This window comes from Pristiophorus japonicus, chromosome 9 (genome assembly GCF_044704955.1).
Source record: "Pristiophorus japonicus isolate sPriJap1 chromosome 9, sPriJap1.hap1, whole genome shotgun sequence".
In the NCBI taxonomy this organism is placed as follows: domain Eukaryota; kingdom Metazoa; phylum Chordata; class Chondrichthyes; family Pristiophoridae; genus Pristiophorus; species Pristiophorus japonicus.
In genome coordinates, this window is record NC_091985.1 from 178,079,939 (window position 1) to 178,098,503 (window position 18,565).

An 18,565-nucleotide genomic window follows, 5' to 3' on the forward strand; every position below is an offset into this window, starting at 1 on the left:
ACTGATACTCACTCAGGAACACCCTGTAAATACTGACACTCACTCAGGAACACCCTGTCAATACTGACACTCACTCAGGAACAACCTGTAAATACTGACACTCACTCAGGAACATCGTGCAAATAATGACACTCACTCAACAACAACCTTGTAACTACGGACACTCACTCAGGAACAACCTGTAAATATGGACACTGACTCAGGAATACCCTGTATCTACTGACACTCACTCAGGGACACCATTTCAATACTGACACTGACTCAGGATTACCCTGTATCTAATGACACTCACTCAGGAACACCTTGTAAATAATGACACTCACACGGGAACACCTTGTAAATAATGACACTCATGCAGGAACACCCTGCAAATACTAACACTCACTCAGGAACAACCTGTAAATAATGACACTCACTCAGGAACACTCTGCAAATAATGACACTCACTCAGCAACAACCTTGTAACTACTGACACTCACTCAGGAACACCCTGTAAATACGAACACTTACTCAGGAATACCCTGTATCTACTGACACTCACTCAGGGACACCCTTTCAATACTGACACTGACTCAGGATTACCCTGTATCTAATGACACTCACTCATGAACACCTTGTAAATAATGACATTTACTCAGGGACAGCCTGTAACTACTGACATTCACTCCGGAACACCCTGTAAATACAGGCACTGACTCAAGAACACCCTGTAACTACCGAGACTAACTCAGGAACACAATGTAAATACTGACACTGACTCAGGAACACAATGTAACTACTGACACTCACTCAGAAACAACCTGTAATACTGACACTCACTCAACAACACCATATAACTACTGACACTCACTCAGGAAAACCCTGTAACTACTGACACTCAATCAGGAACAACGTGTAAATACTGACATTCACTCAGGAACACCCTGTAAATAATGACATTCACTCAGGAACCCCCTGTAAATACTGACATTCACTCAGGAACAACATGTAAACACTGACACTGACTCAGGAACAACCTGTAAATACTGACACTCACTCAGGAACAACCTGTAAATACTGACACTCACTCAGGAACAACCTGTAACTACTGACACTCACTCAGGTACAACCTGTAAATACTGACACTCACTCAGGAACACCGTGCAAATACTGACACTGAATCAGGAACAACCTGTAACTACAGACACTCACTCAGGAAAATACAGTAAATACTGACACACACTCAGGAACACCCTGTAAATACTGACACTCACTCAGCAACACCCTGCAACTACTGACACTCACTCAGGAACACTCTGTAAATTCTGACACACACTCAGCAACACCCTGTAAATACTGACATTCACTCAGGAACACTCTGTAACTACTGACACTCACTCGGGAACACCCTGTAAATACTGACACTGACTCAGGAATACCCTGTATCTACTGACACTCATTCAGGGACACCATGTAAATACTGACACTCACTCAGGAAAACACTTTAATACTGAGACTCACTCAGGAACAACCTGTAAATACTGACACTCACTCAGCAACACCCTGTAACTACGGACACTCAGCAACACGCTGTAACTACCGAGACTCACTCAGGAACACCCTGTAAATACTGACACTGACTCAGGAACACAATGTAACTCCTGACACTCACTCAGAAACACCCTGTAATACTGACACTCACTCAACAACACCCTGTAACTACTGAAACTCACTCAGGAAAACCCTGTAACTACTGACACTGACTCAGGAATACCTGTATCTACTGACACTCACTCAGGAACACCCTGTAAATAATGACATTTACTCAGGAACACCCTGTAACTACTGACATTCACTCCGGAACACCCTGTAAATACAGGCACTGACTCAAGAACACCCTGTAAATACTGACAGTCACTCAGCAACACCCTGTATCTACCGAGACTCACTCAGGAACACCCTGTAAATACTGACACTGACTCAGGAACACAATGTAACTCCTGACACTCACTCAGAAATACCCTGTAATACTGACACTCACTCAACAACACCATGTAACTACTGATACTCACTCAGGAAAACCCTGTAACTACTGACACTCAATCAGGAACAACCTGCAAATACTGACATTCACTCACGAACACCCTGTAAATACTGACATTCACTCAGGAACAACATGTAAATACTGACACTGATTCAGGAGCAACCTGTAGATACTGACACTCACTCAGGAACAACCTGTAAATACTGACACTCACTCAGGAACAACCTGTAACTACTGACACGCACTCAGGGACAACCTGTAAATACTGACACTCACTCAGGAACACCGTGCAAATACTAACACTGAATCAGGAACAACCTGTAACTTCTGACACTCACTCAGGAAAATACAATAAATACTGACACACACTCAGGAACACCCTGTAAATACTGACACTCATTCAGCAACACACTGCAACTACTGACACTCACTCAGGAACAACCTGTAAATACTGACACACACTCAGCAACACCCTGTAAATACTGACATTCACACAGGAACACCCTGTAACGATTGACACTCACTCAGGAACACCCTGTAAATACTGACATTGACTTAGGAATACCCTGTGTATACTGACACTCACTCAGGGACACCATGTAAATACTGACACTCACTCAGGAAAACACTTTAAATACTGAGACACACTCAGGAACAACCTGTAAATACTGACACTCGCACAGGAACACCTTGTAAATACTGACACTTGTGCAGGAACACCCTGCAAATACTAACACTCACTCAGGAACAACCTATAAATACTGACACTCACTCAGGAACAACCTGTAACTACTGACACTCACTCAAGAACACCGTGCAAATACTGACACTGAATCAGGAACAACCTGTAACTACAGACATTCACTCAGCAACACCCTGCAACTACTGACACACACTCAGCAACACCCTGTAATACTGATATTCACTCAGGAATACGCTGTATCTACTGACACTCACTCAGGAACACCATGTAAATACTGACACCCATTCAGGAAAACACTTTAAATATTGAGACTCACTCAGGAACAACCTGTAAATACTGACACTCACACAGGAACACCTTGTAAATACTGACACTCATCCAGTAACACCCTGCAAATACTAACACTCACTCAGGAACAACCTGTAAATACTGACACTCACTCAGGAACACTCTGCAAATAATGACACTCACTCAGCAACAACCTTGTAACCACTGACACTCACTCAGGAACACCCTGTAAATACGAACACTTACTCAGGAATACCCTGTATCTACTGACACTCACTCAGGGACACCCTTTCAATACTGACACTGACTCAGGATTACCCTGTATCTAATGACACTCACTCATGAACACCTTGTAAATAATGACATTTACTCAGGGACACCCTGTAACTACTGACATTCACTCCGGAACACCCTGTAAATACAGGCACTGACTCAAGAACACCCTGTAACTACCGAGACTAACTCAGGAACACAATGTAAATACTGACACTGACTCAGGAACACAATGTAACTACTGACACTCACTCAGAAACAACCTGTAATACTGACACTCACTCAACAACACCATATAACTACTGACACTCACTCAGGAAAACCCTGTAACTACTGACACTCAATCAGGAACAACGTGTAAATACTGACATTCACTCAGGAACACCCTGTAAATAATGACACTCACTCAGGAACACCCTGTAAATACTGACACTGACTCAGGAATACCCTGTATCTACTGACACTCATTCAGGGACACCATGTAAATACTGACACTCACTCAGGAAAACACTTTAATACTGAGACTCACTCAGGAACAACCTGTAAATACTGACACTCACTCAGCAACACCCTGTAACTACTGACACTCAGCAACACGCTGTAACTACCGAGACTCACTCAGGAACACCCTGTAAATACTGACACTGACTCAGGAACACAATGTAACTCCTGACACTCACTCAGAAATACCCTGTAATACTGACACTCACTCTACAACACCATGTAACTACTGATACTCACTCAGGAAAACCCTGTAACTACTGACACTCAACCAGGAACAACCTGCAAATACTGACATTCACTCAGGAACACCCTGTAAATACTGACATTCACTCAGGAACAACATGTAAATACTGACACTGATTCAGGAACAACCTGTAGATACTGACACTCACTCAGGAACAACCTGTAAATACTGACACTCACTCAGGAACAACCTGTAACTACTGACACGCACTCAGGGACAACCTGTAAATACTGACACTCACTCAGGAACACCGTGCAAATACTAACACTGAATCAGGAACAACCTGTAACTTCTGACACTCACTCAGGAAAATACAATAAATACTGACACACACTCAGGAACACCCTGTAAATACTGACACTCATTCAGCAACACACTGCAACTACTGACACTCACTCAGGAACAACCTGTAAATACTGACACACACTCAGCAACACCCTGTAAATACTGACATTCACACAGGAGCACCCTGTAACGATTGACACTCACTCAGGAACACCCTGTAAATACTGACATTGACTTAGGAATAACCTGTATCTACTGACACTCACTCATGGACACCATGTAAATACTGACACTCACTCAGGAAAACACTTTAAATACTGAGACACACTCAGGACCAACCTGTAAATACTGACACTCGCACAGGAACACCTTGTAAATACTGACACTTGTGCAGGAACACCCTGCAAATACTAACACTCACTCAGGAACAACCTGTAAATACTGAGACTCACTCAGGAACAACCTGTAACTACTGACACTCACTCAAGAACACCGTGCAAATACTGACACTGAATCAGGAACAACCTGTAACTACAGACATTCACTCAGCAACACCCTGCAACTACTGACACACACTCAGCAACACCCTGTAATACTGATATTCACTCAGGAATACGCTGTATCTACTGACACTCACTCAGGAACACCATGTAAATACTGACACCCACTCAGGAAAACACTTTAAATATTGAGACTCACTCAGGAACAACCTGTAAATACTGACACTCGCACAGGAACACCTTGTAAATACTGACACTCATCCAGTAACACCCTGCAAATACTAACACTCACTCAGGAACAACCTGTAAATACTGACACTCACTCAGGAACACTCTGCAAATAATGACACTCACTCAGCAACAACCTTGTAACTACTGACACTCACTCAGGAACACCCTGTAAATACGAACACTTACTCAGGAATACCCTGTATCTACTGACACTCACTCAGGGACACCCTTTCAATACTGACACTGACTCAGGATTACCCTGTATCTAATGACACTCACTCAGGAACATCTTGTAAATAATGACATTTACTCAGGGACACCCTGTAACTACTGACATTCACTCCGGAACACCCTGTAAATACAGGCACTGACTCAAGAACACCCTGTTACTACCGAGACTAACTCAGGAACACGATGTAAATACTGACACTGACTCAGGAACACAATGTAACTACTGACACTCACTCAGAAACAACCTGTAATACCGACACTCACTCAACAACACTATATAACTACTGACACTCACTCAGGAAAACCCTGTAACTACTGACACTCAATCAGGAACAACCTGTAAATACTGGCATTCACTCAGGAACACCCTGTAAATAATGACATTCACTCAGGTACCCCCTGTAAATACTGACATTCACTCAGGAACAACATGTAAACACTGACACTGACTCAGGAACAACCTGTAACTACTGACACTCACTCAGGAACAACCTGTAAATACTGACACTCACTCAGGAACAACCTGTAACTACTGACACTCACTCAGGTACAACCTGTAAATACTGACACTCACTCAGAAACACCGTGCAAATGCTGACACTGAATCAGGAACAACCTGTAACTACAGACACTCACTCAGGAAAATACAGTAAATACTGACACTCACTCAGCAACACCCTGCAACTACTGACACTCACTCAGGAACACCCTGTAAATTTTGACACACACTCAGCAACACCCCTGTAAATACTGACATTCACTCAGGAACACGCTGTAACTACTGACACTCACTCAGGAACACCCTGTAAATACTGACACTGACTCAGGAGTACCCTGTACCTACTGACACTCACTCAGGGACACCATGTAAATACTGACACTCACTCAGGAAAACACTTTAATACTGAGACTCACTCAGGAACAACCTGTAAATACTGACACTCACTCAGCAACACCCTGTAACTACTGACACTCAGCAACACCCTGTAACTACCGAGACTCACTCAGGAACACCCTGTAAATACTGACACTGACTCAGGAACACAATGTAACTCATGACACTCACTCAGAAACACCCTGTAATACTGCCACTCACTCAACAACACCCTGTAACTACTGAAACTCACTCAGGAAAACCCTGTAACTACTGACACTGACTCAGGAATACCTGTATCTACTGACATTCACTCAGGAACACCCTGTAAATAATGACATTTACTCAGGAACATCCTGTAACTACTGACATTCACTCCAGAACACCCTGTAAATATAGGCACTGACTCAAGAACACCCTGTAAATACTGACAGTCACTCAGCAACACCCTGTATCTACCGAGTCTCACTCAGGAACACCCTGTAAATACTGACACTGACTCAGGAACACAATGTAACTCCTGACACTCACTCATAAATACCCTGTAATACTGACACTCACTCAACAACACCCTGTAACTACTGATACTCACTCAGGAAAACCCTGTAACTACTGACACTCAATCAGGAACAACCTGCAAATACTGACATTCACTCAGGAACATCCTGTAAATACTGACATTCACTCAGGAACAACATGTAAATACTGACACTGATTCAGGAACAACCTGTAGATACTGACACTCACTCAGGAACAACCTGTAACTACTGACACTGAATCAGGAACAACCTGTAACATTTGACACTCACTCAGGAAAATACAATAAATACTGACACACACACAGGAACACCCTGTAAATACTGACACTCACTCAGCAACACCCTGCAACTACTGACACTCACTCAGGAACAACCTGTAAATACTGACACACACTCAGCAACACCCTGTAAATACTGACATTCACACAGGAACACCCTGTAACGATTGACACTCACTCAGGAACAACATGTAAACACTGACACAGACACAGGAACAACCTGTAAATACTGACACTCACTCAGGAACACTCTGCAAATAATGACACTCACTCAGCAACAACCTTGTAACCACTGACACTCACTCAGGAACACCCTGTAAATACGAACACTTACTCAGGAATACCCTGTATCTACTGACACTCACTCAGGGACACCCTTTCAATACTGACACTGACTCAGGATTACCCTGTATCTAATGACACTCACTCATGAACACCTTGTAAATAATGACATTTACTCAGGGACACCCTGTAACTACTGACATTCACTCCGGAACACCCTGTAAATACAGGCACTGACTCAAGAACACCCTGTAACTACCGAGACTAACTCAGGAACACAATGTAAATACTGACACTGACTCAGGAACACAATGTAACTACTGACACTCACTCAGAAACAACCTGTAATACTGACACTCACTCAACAACACCATATAACTACTGCTACTCACTCAGGAAAACACTTTAATACTGAGACTCACTCAGGATCAACCTGTAAATACTGACACTCACTCAGCAACACCCTGTAACTACTGACACTCAGCAACACCCTGTAACTACCGAGACTCACTCAGGAACACCCTGTAAATACTGACACTGACTCAGGAACACAATGTAACTCCTGACACTCACTCAGAAACACCCTGTAATACTGACACTCACTCAACAACACCCTGTAACTACTGAAACTCACTCAGGAAAACCCTGTAACTACTGACACTGACTCAGGAATACCTGTATCTACTGACACTCACTCAGGAACACCCTGTAAATAATGACATTTACTCAGGAATACCTGTATCTACTGACACTCACTCAGGAACACCCTGTAAATACTGACACTGACTCAGGAACACAATGTAACTCCTGACACTCACTCAGAAATACCCTGTAATACTGACACTCACTCAACAACACCCTGTAACTACTGATACTCACTCAGGAAAACCCTGTAACTACTGACACTCAATCAGGAACAACCTGTAAATACTGATATTCACTCAGGAACACCCTGTAAATACTGACATTCACTCAGGAACAACATGTAAATACTGACACTGATTCAGGAACAACCTGTAGATACTGACACTCACTCAGGAACAATCTGTAAATATTGACACTCACTCAGGAACAACCTGTAACTACTGACACGCACTCAGGGACAACATGTAAATACTGACACTCACTCAGGAACACCGTGCAAATACTGACACTGAATCAGGAACAACCTGTAACTACAGACACTCACTCAGGAAAATACAGTAAATACTGACACACACTCAGGAACACCCTGTAAATACTGACACTCACTCAGCAACACCCTGCAACTACTGACACTCACTCAGGAACAACCTGTAAATACTGACACACACTCAGAAACACCCTGTAAATACTGACATTCACACAGGAACACCCTGTAACGATTGACACTCACTCAGGAACACCCTGTAAACACTGACATTGACTTAGGAATACCCTGTATCTACTGACACTCACTCAGGGACACCATGTAAATACTTACACTCACTCAGGAAAACACTTTAAATACTGAGACACACTCAGGAACACCTTGTAAATACTGACACTCGTGCAGGAACACCCTGCAAATACTAACACTCACTCAGGAACAACCTGTAAATACTGACACTCACTCAGGAACAACCTGTAACTACTGACACTCACTCAGGAACACCGTGCAAATACTGACACTGAATCAGGAACAACCTGTAACTGCAGACACACACTCAGGAACACCCTGTAAATACTGACACTCACTCAGCAACACCCTGTAAATACTGACACTCACTCAGCAACACCCTGCAACTACTGACACACACTCAGCAACACCCTGTAAATACTGACATTCACTCAGAAACACGCTGTAACTACTGACACTCACTCAGGAACACCCTGTAAATATTGACACTGACTCAGGAATACCCTGTATCTACTGACACTCACTCAGGAACACCATGTAAATACTGACACCCACTCAGGAAAACACTTTAAATACTGAGACTCACTCAGGAACAACCTGTAAATACTGACACTCACACAGGAACACCTTGTAAATACTGACACTCATGCAGGAACACCCTGCAAATACTAACACTCACTCAGGAACAACCTGTAAATACTGACACTCATTCAGGAACACCCTGCAAATAATGACACTCACTCAGCAACAACCTTGTAACTACTGACACTCACCCAGGAACACCCTGTAAATAATGACATTTACTCAGGAACACCCTGTAACTACTGACATTCACTCCCGAACACCCTGTAATTACAGGCACTGACTCAAGAACACCCTGGAAATACTGACAGTTACTCAGCAACACCCTGTAACTACCGATACTCACTCAGGAACACCCTGCAAATACTGACACTGACTCAGGAACACAATGTAACTACTGACACTCACTCAGAAACACCCGATAATGCTGACACTCACTCAACAACACGCTGTAACTACTGAAACTCACTCAGGAAAACCCTGTAACTACTGACACTCAATCAGGAACAACCTGTAAATACTGACATTCACTCAGGAACACCCTGTAAATCATGACATTCATTCAGGAACCCCCGGTAAATACTGACGTTCACTCAGGAACAACATGTAAATATTGACACTGACTCAGGAACAACCTGTAAATACTGACACTTACTCAGGAACACCGTGCAAATATTGACACTTAATCAGGAACAACCTGTAACTACAGACACTCACTCAGGAAAATACAGTAAATACTGACACACACTCAGGAACACCCTGTAAATACTGACACTCACTCAGCAACACCCTGCAACTACTGACACTCACTCAGGAACACCCTGTAAATACTGACACACACTCAGGAACACTCTATAAATACTGACACTCTCTCAGGAACACTCTGCAAATAATGACACTCACTCAGCAACAGCCTTGTAACTACTGACACTCACTCAGGAACACCCTGTAAATACGGACACTGACTCAGGAATACCCTTTATCTACTGACACTCACTCGGAGACACCCTGTAAATAATGACATTTACTCAGGAACACCCTGTAAATACAGGCACTGACTCAAGAACACCCTGTAAATACTGACAGTCACTCAGCAACACCCTGTAACTACCGAGCCTCACTCAGGAACACGATGTAAATACTGACACTGACTCAGGAACACAATGTAACTACTGACACTCACTCAGAAACACCCTGTAATACTGACACTCACTCAACAACACCCTGTAACTACTGACACTCACTCAGGAAAACCCTGTAACTACTGACACTCAATCAGGAACACCCTGTAAATACTGACATGCACTCAGGAACACCCTGTAAATAATGACATTAACTCAGAAACCCCCTGTAAATACTGACACTCACTCAGGAACAACCTGTAACTACTGACACTCACTCAGGAACACCGTGCAAATACTGACACTGAATCAGGAACAACCTGTAACTACAGACATTCACTCAGGAAAATACAGTAAACACTGACACACACTCAGGAACACCCTGTAAATACTGACACTCACTCAGCAACACCCTGCAACTACTGACACTCACTCAGGAACACCCTGTAAATACTGACATTCACTCAGGAACACCATGTAACTACTGACACTCACTCAGGAACACCCTGTAAATATTGACACTGACTCAGGAATACCCTGTATCTACTGACACTCACTCAAAGACACCATGTAAATACTGACACTCACTCAGGAAAACAGTTTAAATACTGAGACTCACTCAGGAACAACCTGTAAATACTGACACTCACTCAGCAACACCCTGTAACTACTGACACTCAGCAACACCCTGTAACTACTGACACTCACTCAGCAACAACCTGTAACTACTGACACTCAAACAGTAACACCCTGTAACTACTGATACTCACTCAGGAAATCACTGTAAATACTGAGACTCACTCAGGAACAACATGTAAATACTGACACCGACTCAGGAACACCCTGTATCTACTGACACTCACTCAGGAACACCCTGTAATGCCGACACACACTCAGCAACACCCTGTAACTACTGATACTCACTCAGGAACACCCTGTATATACTGACACTCATTCAGGAACATACTGTAAATAATGACACTCACTAAGGTACATCCTGTAAGTACTGGCACTCTCAGAAACGCACTGCAAATACTGACATTCGCTCAGGAACATCCTGTAAATACTGACACTCACTCAGAAACACCCAATAAATACTGAAAATAACTCAGGAACATCCTGTAAGTATTGATACTCACACAGCAATAGCCTATAAATACTGACACTCACTCAGGAACACCATGTGAATAATGACACTCATGCAGGAACAACGTGTAAATACTGACACTCACTCAGGAACACGCTATAAATACTGACACTCACTCAGGAAAATACAGTAAATACTGACACTCCCTCAGGAACAACCTGTAAATACTGACACTCACTCAGGAAAATACAGTAAATATTGACACACACTCATGAAACCTGTTCAAACTGACACACACTCAAGAACACCCTGTAAATACTGACACTCACTCAAGAACAACCGTCAATTACTGACACTCACTCAAGAAAATTATCCAAATATTGACACTCACTCAGGAACACACTGTAAATACTGACACTCACTCAGGAACAAACTTAAAATAATGACATTCACTCAAGAACATACTCTAAATACTGACACTCACTCAAGAACACCCTGTAAATAATGACATTCACTCAGGAACATCCTGTGAATATTGACACTCACACAGGAACACCGTATAAATAATGACACACACTCAGGAACACCCTGTAAATGCTGACACTCACTCAAAAACATTCTGTAAATACTGACACTCACTAAAGTACACCCTGGATGTACTGATATTCTTAGGATCATAGTGCAAATACCGACACTCACTCAGGATCACCCTCTAAATACTGTCACACACTCAGGAACCCACTGTAAATATTAACACCCAGGAACATCCTGTCAATACTGGCATTCACTTGGGAATATCCTGTAATATAGAAACATAGAAACAGAGAACATAGGTGCAGGAGTAGGCCATTCGGCCCTTCGAGCCTGCACCACCATTTAATATGATCATGGCTGATCATGCATCTTTACTACCCCATTCCTGCTTTCTCTCCATACCCCGTGATTCCTTTAGCCATAAGGGCCACATCTAACTTCCTTTTCAATATATCTAACGAACTGGCCTCAACAACTTTCTGTGCTAGAGAATTCCACAGGTTCACATTTCTCTGAGTGATGAAGTTTCTCCTCATCTCGGTCTTAAATGGTTTACCCCTTATCTTTAGTCTGTGACCCGAACATCGAGAACATGCATCCTGCATCTAACCTGTCCAATCCGGTCAGAATATTATATGTTTCTATGAGATCCCTTCTCATTCTTCTAAATTCCAATGAACATAAGGGTGGTTGATCCAGTCTTTCTTCATATGTCAGTCCTGCCTTCCCGGGAATTATTCTGGTGAACCTTCGCTGCACTCCCTTAATAGCAAGAATGTCCTTCCTCAGATTAGCAGTCCTAAACTGTACAAGTGTGGCCTTACCAACGCCCTGTAGTGCTGCTGTAAGACCTCCCTGTGCCTATACTCAAATTATCTCGCTATGAAGGCCAACATGCCATTTGCCTTCTTCACCGCCTGCTGTACCTGCATGCTAAATTTCAATGACTGATGCACCATCATACTCAGATCTCGTTGAACCTCCCCTTTTCCTAATCTGTCACCATTCAGATAATATTCTGCATTTCTGTTTTTGCCACCGAAGTGGATAACCTCACATGTATCTACTTTATACTGTATCTGCCATGCATTTGCCATCTCACCTAACCTGTCCAATTCATCCTGAAGCCTCTTAGCTTCCTCCTCACAGCTCACACTGCCACAGAGCTTAGTGTCCTCCGCAATCTTGGAGATATTACCTTCAGTTCCTTCGTCTAAATCATTAATATTTATTGTAAATAGCTAGGATCCCAGCACTGAAACTTGTGGTTCCCCACTTGTCACTGCCTGCCATTCTAAAAAGAATCTGTTTATCACGACTCTCTGCTTCCTGTCTGCCAACCAGTTCTCTATCCACGTCAATACATTACCCTAATACCATGTGATTTAATTTTGCACACTAATCTCTTGTATGGGATCATATCAAAAGCCTTTTGAAAGTCCAAATACTCCACATCCACTTGTTCTCCCTTGTCCACTCTATTAGTTGCATCCTGAAAATATTTATGATGATTTTTCAAGCATGATTTCCATTTCATAAATCCATGCTGAATTGGACCTATCCTGTCACTGCTTTCCAAATGCGCTGCTATTATATCTTAAATAATTGATTCCAACATTTTCCCCACTACTGATGACAGGTTAACCGCTCTATAATTTCCTGTTTTCTATCTCCCTGCTTTTTAAAACTTGGGGTTACGTTAGCTACACTCCAGTCCATAGGAACTGATCCAGAATCTATAGAATGTTGGAAAATAACCATCAATGCATCCACTATTTCTAGGGCCACTCTGCAATGCAGACTATAAGGCCCTGGGGATTTATTGTCCTTCAATCCTATCAAATTCCCTAACACAATTTCCTGACCAATAAGGATTTCATTCAGTACCTCCTTCTCGCTAGACCCTCGGTCCCCTAGTATTTCTGGAGGATTGTTTGTGTCTTCCTCAGTGAAGACAGAAACAAAGTATTTGTTCAATTTGGCTGGCATTTCTTTATTCCCCATTATAAATTCACGTGATTCTGACTGCAAGGGACCAACATTTGTCTTCACATTTTTTTTCTTCACATATCTATAGAAGCTAAATATTGACACTCACACAGGAAACCCCCATTAATATTGACAAGCACTCTGGAATACCTTGTGAATAATGGCACTCATGCAGGAACACCCTGTAAATACTTACACTCACACAGGACCGCCATGTAAATACTGACATGCACCCAGGAATACACTGTAAATATTGCCACTCACTCAGGAACAACCTATACATTCTGTGAATAATGACACTCATTCAGCAACACCATGTAAATATTAACACACCCCCGAGAACACACATTAACGATTGACATTCAGGAACACACTGTAATTACTGACACGCACCCAGGAACATGCTGTAAATACTGACACCCAATTAGGAACACACTAAATACTGACACTCACTTAGGAACATACTCTTAATACTGGCACTCACTCAGCAACATCCTGTAAATAATGACGCTCACTCAGGAATAGAGTTAACATGCTGATGCTCACTCAGAAACATCCTGTAAATACTGACACTAATTCTGGTACATCCTGTAAGTACAGACAGTCATTCAGGAACAACATGTGAGTAATGACACTCACTCAAGGAACACCCTGTAAATATTGACACTCACTCAGGAACAACCTATACATTCTGACACTCACTCACGCATAGACTGTAAATATTGACAAGCACTCATTAACTCACTGCGAATAATGACATTCACTCAGGAACACACTATAAATAATGATACTCACACAAGAACATCCTGAAAATAGTGGCACTTACTAACGAACACCCTGTAAATACACACACTCACAGGGGAACACCATGTAAATATTCACACGCACCCAAGAACACACACTGCAAACATTGACACTTACTCAGGTACAACCTGTAAATACTGAGACTCACTCAGGAACACAGTGTAAATACTGACACCCTGGAACCTCTTGTAAATACTGAAACTCAATCAGGAACACCCTGTGTATACTGACATTCACACAGGAGCATCATTTAAATACTGACACGCTCCCATGAACACATATTAATTATTGACACTCACTCAGGAACACACTGTAATTATGACACGCTCCCAGGAACATGCTGTAAATACTGACACCCAATCATGAACACACAGTAATAGTAACACTCACTTAGGAACATACTCTAAATACTGGCACTCACTCAGCAACATCCTGTAAATACTAACGCTCACTCAGGAACAGATTTTATATGCTGATACTCACTCAGAAACATCCTGTTAATACTGACACTCGCACAGGAACACCGTGTAAATACTGACAAACACTCAGGTACATCGTGTAAGTAATGGCACTGTAAGGAACACACTGCAAATATTGACACTCACTCAGGAACACCCTGGAAATACTGACATTCACTATCGTACATCCTGTAAGTAAGGACATTCGCAGGAACACCTGTAAAGACTGACACCCAGGAAAATCCTGTAAATACTGACGCTCACTCATGAACAGAGTTTATATACTGATATTCACTCAGAAACATCCTGTAAATACTGACACTCACTCTCGTACATCCTATAAGTACAGACAGTCATTCAGGAACAACATGTGAATAATGACACTGACTCAGGAACAATCTGTAAATACTGAAAGTCACACAGGAACACACTGACAAACACTCAGGTACATCCTGTAAGTAATGGCACTGTAAGGAATACCGTGTAAATACTGAGGCTCACTCAGGAACAACCTGTGCATAACAACACTCACACCGGATCACGATTTAAATACTGACACGCTTCCAGGACTACACTGTAAATATTGACACTCACTCTGGAACAACCTATAAATTCTGAAACTAACTCACGCACAGACTGTAAATATTGACAAGCACTCATTAACTTGCTGCGAATAATGACACTCACCCAAGAACACCCGTATAATATTGAAACTCACTCAGGAACACACTGCAAACACTGACACTCACCCAGGAACAGAATGTATATACTGAGGCTCACTCAGGAACACAGTGTAAATACTGACACCCTGGAACCTCGTGTAAATACTGAAACACAATCGGGAACACGCTGTGAATAATGACGCACACAGGAGCACCATTTAACTATTAACACGCTCCAATGAACACACATTAAATATTGACACTCAGGGACACACTGTAATTACTGACACGCTCCCAGGAACATGCTCTAATTACTGACACCCAATTAGGAACACACTGTAATAGTGACACTCACTTAGGAACATACGCTAAATACTGGCACTCACTCAGCAACATCCTATAAATACTGACGCTCACACACGAACAGAGTTTAAATACTGATACTTACTCAGAAACATCCTGGAAATAGTGACACTCATTCTGGTACATACTGTAAGTAAGAACACTCACTCAGGAACAGCATGTGAATACTGACACTCAGAGGAACACCGTGTAAATACTGACAAACACTCAGATACATCCTGTAAGTAATGGCACTGTAAGGAACACACTCCAAATATTGACACACACTCAGAACCACCCTGTAAATACTGACACTCACTCAGGAACACCCTGTAATTACTGTTTCTCACTCAGGTGCATCCTGTAAATACAGACACACACTCAGGAACACCCTGTCAATACGGTTTCTCACTCAGGTACATCCTGTAAGTAAGGACATTATCAGGAACACCTGTGAATATTGGCACCCAGGAACATCCTGTAAATACTGACACTCACTCAGGAACAACCTGTAAATACTCACAGTCACACAGGAACACCCTGCAAATACTGACGCACACTCAGGAACACCATGTAAATACTGACACTCACTCAGGAACACCCTGTAAATACTGATACTCACTCAGGAAAATACAGTAAATACTGACACTCACACAGGAACACCCTGTAAATATTGACACTCACACAGGAACACCCTGTAAACACTGACACACACTCAGGTACATCCTGTATGTAATGGCACTCTAAGGAACACACTGCAAATATTGACAAACACTTAGGAACACCCTGTAAACACTGGCACGCACCCATGAACAACCTATAAATAATTAGGCTCACTCAGGAACACAGTGTAAATACTGACACCCAGGAATATCGTCTAAATACTGAAAGGCAATCAGGAACACCCTGTGCATAATGACACTCACACAGGAACACTATTTAAATACTGACACGCCCCCAAGAACACACATTAATTATTGACACTCACTCAGGAACACACTGTAATTACTGACACGCACACAGGAAAATGCTGTAAATACTAACATTCACTCAGCAACAACCTATAAATTCTGACACTCACGCACGAACACCGTTTGAATAATGACACTCGCTCAAGAACACACTGTAATTACTGGCACGCACCCAGGAACAACCTGTAAATACTGACACCAAATTAGGAACACACTGTAATAGTGACACTCACTTAGGAACATACTCTAAATGCTGGCACTCACTCAGCAACATCCTGTAACTACTGACGCTTACTCAGGAACAGAGTTTATATACTGATACTCACTCAGAAAAATCCTGTAAATACTGGCACTCACTAAAGTACATCCTGTAAGTACTGACACTCACTCACGAACAACATGTGAATAATGACACTCACTCAGGAACAATCTATGAATACTGACACTCAAACAGTAACACCGTGTAAATACTGACACACACTCAGGTACATCCTGTAAGTAAGGAACGCACTGCAAATATTGACAAACACTTAGGAACAATCTGTAAATACTGACACACACTCAGGTACATCCTGTAAGGAATGGCACTGTAAGGAACACACTGAAAATGTTGACACACACTTAGGAACAACCTGTAAATACTGACACTCACCCAGGAACATCATGTAAATACTGAGGTTCACTCAGGAACACAGTGTAAATACTGACACCCAGAAACAGCGTGTAAATACTGACACGCACTCAGGAACACCATGTGCATAACGACACTCATACAGGAACAGGATATAAATACTGACACGCCCCCAGGAGCAGGCTGTAAATATTGGCACTCAGCTGGAACAACCTATAAATTCTTACACTTACTCACGCACAGACTGTAAATATTGACAAGCACGCATTAACTCAATGCGAATAATGACATTCACTCAGGAACACACTGTAAATAATGATATAAACACTGGAACACCCTGAAAATATTGACACTTACTCACGAATACATGTTAAATATTGACACTCGCTTAGGAACACACTGTAAACACTGGCACGCACCCAGGAACAACCTGTAAATAATTAAGCTCACTCAGAAACACAGTCTAAATACTGACACCCAGGAATATCGTCTAAATACTGAAACGCAATCAGGAACACGCTGTGCATAATGACACTCACACAGGTACATCATTTAAATACTGACACGCCCCCAAGTACAAACATTAATTATAGACACTCACTCAGGAACACACTGTAATTACTGACACGCACACAGGAAAATGTTGTAAATACTAACATTCACTCAGCAACATACTGTAAATACTGACACGCAATCAGGAATACTCTGTGAATAATGACACTCACATAGGAACACCATGTAAATAATGACA

The 18,565-nt window shown here is 42.2% G+C and overlaps 1 protein-coding gene across 1 annotated transcript in view; it reads right to left on the reverse strand.

Moving 5' to 3' along the window:
• Nucleotides 1-17,875, reverse strand: part of LOC139272761 (beta-crystallin B1-like) — a 79,626-nt gene extending 61,751 nt beyond the window's left edge. The window contains exon 1 of the mRNA XM_070888874.1: nucleotides 17,836-17,875. The gene's annotated coding sequence lies outside the window, so the exon portion shown is untranslated. The remainder of the gene's footprint in view (nucleotides 1-17,835) is intronic.
• Between the last annotated feature and the right edge of the window lie 690 nt (nucleotides 17,876-18,565).